The sequence below is a fragment of the Panthera onca genome, chromosome D3 (genome assembly GCF_046562875.1).
Source record: "Panthera onca isolate mPanOnc1 chromosome D3, mPanOnc1 haplotype 2, whole genome shotgun sequence".
Classification (NCBI taxonomy): domain Eukaryota; kingdom Metazoa; phylum Chordata; class Mammalia; order Carnivora; family Felidae; genus Panthera; species Panthera onca.
The window spans coordinates 73,957,925-73,964,519 of NC_138350.1; positions in this window are offsets into that span (position 1 = coordinate 73,957,925).

The window sequence follows — 6,595 nt, forward strand, 5'->3', positions numbered from 1 at the left end:
TTCTCAATATGACTTATTTCACTTAGGATAATACCCTCTGGGTCCATCTGCATTACTCAAATGGCAAGATCTCATCCTTTTTTATGGTACGTTGTGTTCTATTTTACATATATATACATATATGTATATAATATTTCTTATCCATACAGCTATAGATAGACACTTAGGTTGCTTCCATATCTTGGTTATTGTAAATAATTCTGCAGTAAACACAGGGTGCATATATCTTTTCGAATTAGTGTTTTTGTTTTCTTTGGGTAAATACCCAGTAGTGGAGTTATTGAATCATATGTATTTCTATTTTAATTTTTGAGGAACCTCCATACTGTTTTCCTAGTGGTTGTACCAATTTACATTCCCACTAACAGTGTATGTCAGTTCCTTTTTTTAGCACATCCTTGCCAACACTTCCTATTTCTTGCCTTTTTTATTTTAGTCATTTTGAAATGTGTAAGATGGTATCTTATTGTGGTTTATATTTGCATTTCCCTGATTATTAGTGATGTTGAGCATCTTTTCATGTGTCTGTTGGTTATCTGTATGTCTTCCTGGGGGAAGTGTCTATTCAAGTCATCTGACCATTTAATCCAATTAAAAATTGGATTATTTGGGGGGTTTTTTGGTGTTGAGTTGTAGAAGTTCTTTATTTATTTGGATATTAACCACAAATCAGATATATCATTTGCAAATATCTTCTCCCATTTAGTACATTACCTTTTTGTTTTGTTGATAGTTTCCTTTGCTGTGCATAAGCTTTTTATTTTGATGTAGTCTCAATAATTTATTTTTGCTTTTGTTTCCCTTGCCTCAGGAGACATATCTAAAAAAGGGTTGTTACAGCCAATTTTAAAGAGATTACTGCCTGTATTTTGTTCTAGGATTTTTACAGTTTCAAGTCTCATATTTAGGTCTTCAGTCCATTCTGTGTATTTTTGTGTATGGGGTAAGAAAGTGGTCCAGTTTCATTCTTTAAATATAGCTGTCTGGTTTTCCCAGCACCATTTATTAAAGAGATGGTCTTTTCCCCATTGTATATTGTGGCCCCCTTCATCATAGATTAATTGACCATATAAGTGTGGGTTTCTTTGTGGTCTCTCTGTTCTGTTCTATTCATCTCTATGCCCATTTTCATACCAGTACCACACAGTAAACTGTTTTGATTATTACAGTTTTGTAGTATATTTTGAAATCTGGAATTGTAATTCTTGTGTTCTTCTTTCTCAGATTGATTCAGCTATTTGAGGTCTTTTGTGGTTCCATACACATTTTAGTATTATTTTCTCTTTTTCTTTAAAAAAAAAATGCTATTGGTATTTTGATAGGGATTGCATTGAAGATGGCACCTTAAGTGTGAAATCACAACTAAGATAATAGTAAAAGGATAGAGAATGATATACCCCTCTATGATTTATCAAAAAAGTCTGGAATTTACTTATGAAAAGACAAAGCAGATTTCAAAACAAGGAATAAATATGGCTGATTCATTGTAATAAAAGAGCCAATCCTTCAAGAAGGCATAGCACTCCTTATATTATGTGACAGAGTCATCTCTGTTAATCTGAGATCTCTTGTTTCCTGGTATTGTATCTAAGTTGTCAGCACTTATAGAGTACCAGTAAGTACTGGTACTGGGTTTAGGGCTGCTAACCTTCCATATTATCTATCCATCTAGGAACCTATACCTTATATGTTGCCTGGTGCTCTGTCCATGCAGGTTGCTTTTGAGGGGAGGATCCCACTTTCTTATTTTCCTTAACAAAGGATTTCTTGGCACCACTTCTGTGCCATTCTTAGGGGCACAGGAATTACAGCACTCTGAAGCAAGAAGTTGGACAAAAATGGGTTTGTCTATGACCCTGTGCCCTGTTGATTTAAACCCACCATGTAATCATTTCCTCCTATGACTTGGTGCCTGTCATGGAAGCAGAGAGCAAGTCCCCCAGCTCCCAGAAATCATACCTGTCTCCAAGGTTCTTCATGGGAAGCCACCCAAACAGTGCTCACCCATAATTATCATACTCTTCTCTTTATCTTCTAGAAGTCATTTCTTACCTGGGGATTTTTTTTTCTTTTGAGAGGGTGAGAGAGACAAGGAAATTTGTGCATGCGTGCGTGTGTGTGTGTGTGTGTGTGTGTGTGCATGCACACATGTGTGTACTGTGCATGTGTTGAGGCATAGTATATTTGTTCTCAAATGTTTTTTCTGTGCCTCACTGTTTCCCACTGCTCTCAAACATGAAGGCAGAATGTACATCCTTTTTTCTTTGCCTTCTCATGTATCTCATTCTACCTCAAGATAATGAGAACAAAATGGCCTGTTTTTTTTAGTAGAGATTAGATGATAAAAAATAAAGTGTAAAAGGTCATGAGAAAAATGACAAAATAATGTAAAATATATGACTCAATTGGATAGATCTTCCCTATTTCCTTAACTGATGGCCATCACAAAATTAACTTTTTATCAGTGTGGTTTCACTATAGATATATTTTAAAAACCATTATAGGCATATAACTTGAGACCAAGAACATGATTTTATGGGACCTATATGGCATCAAAAGTTCCTCTAATCATCAGTATTGGCACAGGGATGCTGACTTGGAAACCACCTAGTGGTCTTGCTGAAAGCAATTAGCTGCCCCTCTTTCTACCATAACATTCTGAAAAATATTTTAACACAAGATCTTTAAAAGTTGGCAGACTACTATAAGCCAAGTTATTCCAAAATAAGTATAAATGTATTTTAAAAGCTTTCAAATGCCTTTCTGCATTATTTTTTTAAGTGTGTAAATTAACTCCACATAAAATAAGAGATGGAAATATACCTAAAGGGTTAAATCACAGCACCAGACAGAACATCACAGAATACCAAGTGAATGGTGTAGACCATGTTTCTCAAGCAGATGTCCAAGAAACCTTGAGCATCCACAATTTCTTTGAGAAACTTAGAATTTAATTTAGTAATCACAGTACTTGAATTTACTTCTGTGTCTGCAAATGCATTTCTTCCAGATGAGGGTCAATTGATGGCACAGCTCACTGCATAAGTACACATTTCGTAGAAGTCCATATAGAGAAAACTAATGGCAGAATTGAGTCATGAAATGTATCATATCATCATGAAGACTCTAAAAGACTTTGAACCATAGCATGATTTCATCTTCATTGAGCCGTAAGCACATAAGGAGGATTTTTTTTTTCCATTTGTGACTTCGGTAATCATTGGATTAGACACCCGTTTAATGCAGATTTCCACAACACCATCATCTTAACCTTTTTTCCAAGTGAACAAGTCAGCTTTATAGACGGATCAAGTGACATTCCATTAAAATTGATGTTTGAAGATTATTCATCATCAGAGTTTTGGTTAAGTATGAGGCTTGATTATCCTCAATTATCAAATTAAGTCTTGATGTTAATGATGCCAGTTTAGTTGTACGGAGTTCAGTGGGCATTCTCTGCATTGATATTACTAAAGTTAGAACACAAAAAGCAGGTTTAAGTTAAAACTAAGACTAATTTTTCCCCACGATAAACTCAAAATCAGAGGTCTAGTTCAGCAAAACAACATAATCCATCACATTGAATTCATATTGTCAAATTGTATCTTATTGGCTATGTAGTTTCAGTGATACAATTTCCTTAATACTGAAAACACAAGTATAAATATGTTAATGCACCTGAAGGGCTTGGTACAGTCCCTGGCATATGAAAAGCATTGAGTAAAGGTTAGCTATTATTATTTTGTGGAAATTTATTTTAGTACATACTTATGGAAAATTATTAGTACATTGCATTTAGGATAGCACTGAGGTTCCCAATTTTTTTCTTTAAAAGGTCTCTAAACATTACTCAAGTGTAAGGAACACTAAGATAGAAAGTAACTGCCAGGAGTTCATTAGTGATCGGGGGGACTTCCTGGAAGATATCAGAAAAGCTGCCTTGTTATTATGACAAAAACTTAAAATTGAGGCATAGAAAAATGAAGTGCCTTATTCAAACCTATTCATCAGGGCAGTAGAAGAGCCCCTTACATTTTTAGTTCCTGGTCTTTGGGACTAACAGTCTTTTCTTTCTGTCTTGTCACTGAAGTCCAAGAATCTTTGTACTTATTATTCTTTTGTCTTTACATAGTTTTTTGGAAGTAAATAACAGTTGATTATATTTGGCAAACAGTACTTTTTACTGTATTTTGATATAATAACTTTTTTCACTTTGCTTTGGAAGTTGACAATTATGGTGACATTGAATGGAGGTTAGAGGTGACATTAATTATCGGGGTAACCTAGATATTTACATGAATGCCAGTTTTGATGAAGCATCAAACTCTTATTTGACATACACATTATCTCAATTGTGAACACGAAAACCACGTTGCTGTGGAAATGCTGACAGAATAGCTCTCAATCTGCTCGCCAAACACACACACACACACACACACACACACACACACACACACACAACCAGCATTATTTTAAACTACGAAGTATACCACACCTATTTAAAAACTACATAAACACCACATTTTATTTATTTTTTTTTTTTTTAAATTTTTTTTTCAATGTTTTTTATTTATTTTTGGGACAGAGAGAGACAGAGCATGAAAGGGGGAGGGGCAGAGAGAGAGGGAGACACAGAATCGGAAACAGGCTCCAGGCTCTGAGCCATCAGCCCAGAGCCCGACGCGGGGCTCGAACTCACGGACCGCGAGATCGTGACCTGGCTGAAGTCGGAGGCTTAACCGACTGCGCCACCCAGGCGCCCCAAACACCACATTTTAAAGGAAATCTATGTATGTACTTAAAGAGAAATTACACATAAAATATAAGCTGTGGGGTACAATCATAGTGATTGGAGCTCTCCATTTAAAAACCGTAACATAGCAAAGACTGGCTACAAAAACTGACAAGATCTGCCTCTCAACAACAAAGAAGTAAGGTGAAATGAAAGAGGCACAAAAGTAGTGATTGCTGAATCTTCCCTTTCTGAGCTATTTAGCAAGATATCAGAGAGGGCGTTCCATGTGCAAGATGCATTAATTAGGAATGGAACCCTCAAAAGATATAGATAGATAGATATATGTGTGTGTGTTTACATGTATGTGTGTATATGTACATATACATGTGTATATACAGATAACATGCACGCACATATATGCATATATGTGCATATGTATCTATAAAGGTATGTACATATATCTATGTGTATGTATATGGCAAATCTGGTCCTCCCTTAGGAGCTAAAAATCTACATACAAAAATGAAATTGATACATGAAGCAAAAATAAACAATTAAAAATGAGGTATTACTGCAAACTGTCCCTAAGCCCTCCAGCCTTCTGGGTCACAATCTTTACAGTTTTCATCTTCTGTGTACTTACTCATTATCTTTTCTGCTTGTTTTATGTTACTGGGAGAGTTACATACTAAAATTTTCCACTGTATTTATGGATTAGTTTATTTCTATTTTAAGATTCATTCCAATTTCAGGGATGTGAAAAAATATGTGACTTAGAATCAATGAAATATGGTGTAATATCACACATCTGGACATATGAATAGTGTGTACATTGTTAAGCCCAATAGAATAATAAAAGAATTTGTATACATTCTGGGCAGTGGCTAGAATGGAAAAATGCTGGAATGTCTAGGGTTGAATTGGGTTTTTTTGGCGGTTGGAAGGATAGAAAAGAACCTCAAGTTTACTTTATTCCTTGAGCCAGGAGCAAATTCTAACCAGCATATTCACTGCTTCCTCAACTGGAGGTCTCACCCTCTGCTCCTTTTCTAGGGGATGGAACTCTCAACCTGTTGGTTCCATGGGCACCCCAATTTATAGGTGTAGGTGGCCCTATCAATTATCTTAAAAACACATACAGAATTGTGTGTTCATATAAATATGGGCATTTATCTGGAGAGAAGTCCCACCCTCTCACTAGATTATTAGAACTCTGTCTTCCAAAAGTAAGGACCATTGCTCTGGAGCCAATGAAACTTCAGACAGCATACACTCTGATCCAGATAAAAGAGGATAAGGACGTGCACAAAAAGGCACAAAAGCCCAAGGCCCATTCCCTCTTCCCTGAAATGCCCCTCGTTCCCCCAAAAGCCAGTCCAACTCTTCTAGATGTCTTTAGACATTGTCTGCAAAGCAGGGGTGAAAAGAAGAAAGAATATCAACAGCCCGATTCTGTCCTACACTGAGGCATTAACTTCCTACCATTTAAAAAAACAACTTATGAGTATTATACCTTTACATTTCTGCTGTATCTTTGGCTCTTTACCAAATCCATCTCCCCTCTATGCCCCTGGTTCTTTCCTGAGGACAAAGTGAGTGACATAGTAAATAGGGCCATCACTCAAAAAAGAAGCTGTCCTGCTTCTCAGGGACCCCTGACTGAGCATGGACTCCATGCACTGTGATGTATGCATTCCACACCCCAGCTGTTCTGCAGCTTATGGCCCATATAGGAGTCCTGTGATTCAAGAGTGTTTTTTGATCCTGGATACATTTCTGCTATGGCAACAGTCCTAAAGACATGGCTTAAGGCTTATCCTGGGCTGTGACCTCATACTTTTTTCCACATTTTATTTATAA